An 827-nucleotide genomic window follows, 5' to 3' on the forward strand; every position below is an offset into this window, starting at 1 on the left:
AGAATTGGATTCACTTCTGGAAATTCTATGGGTTGAAATAGGGGGGCCAAAAGGAAACTTAACACTGGGAGTTTGTTATCGCCCACCAGATCAAAAGAGAGAGGAGGATTATAAAATGATGAATGAATTAAAGATAGCAGCTAGACAAAAACACTGTGTCGTAATAGGTGATTTTAACTACCCACACATTGATTGGGTCAATATGTGTTCTAGTCAAGAAAAAGAGATTGAGTTTCTAGACACTCTAAATGACTGTGCTATGGAGCAGATGGTCACGGAATCTACCAGGGGAGTGGCGATCCTTGATTTGGTCCTAAGTAACACTCAAGATCTGGTGAGAGATGTAAAAGTGATTGCACTGCTTGGGAACAGTGATCATAATGTTGTTGAGTTCAACATTTGTATAAATAGGGAATTGGCCAAAAAGACTGACACAACCACTTTTAATTTTAAAAGGGGTAACTTCTCTGATATGAGGGGACATGTCAGGAGAAAACTGAAAGGAAAAGTAGAAAGGGTCGAAAACCATTGGGGAAGCTTGGAAACTATTTAAAACCACAATCCTAGAAGCTCAAAAAAAAATATTCCGCAGGTTAGGAAAGGCACAAACAGGTATAGGAAAAAGCCTGCATGGTTAACAAACCTAGAACACAACAGACATTTGGCTCCTAGTTCCCGGCCAATCGGGAACCTAGGGTAAAAAGGTAAAGGTTCCCTTGCTCGAAAGCCAGTCGAATCTGACTCTAGGGTTGCGGTGCTCATCTCCATTTCAAAGCCGAAGAGCCAGCGCTGTCCGAAGACATTTCCGTGGTCATGTGGCCGGCTAG

This window comes from Gekko japonicus, unplaced genomic scaffold, assembly GCF_001447785.1.
Source record: "Gekko japonicus isolate JY-2015 unplaced genomic scaffold, Gekko_japonicus_V1.1 scaffold291, whole genome shotgun sequence".
In the NCBI taxonomy this organism is placed as follows: domain Eukaryota; kingdom Metazoa; phylum Chordata; class Lepidosauria; order Squamata; family Gekkonidae; genus Gekko; species Gekko japonicus.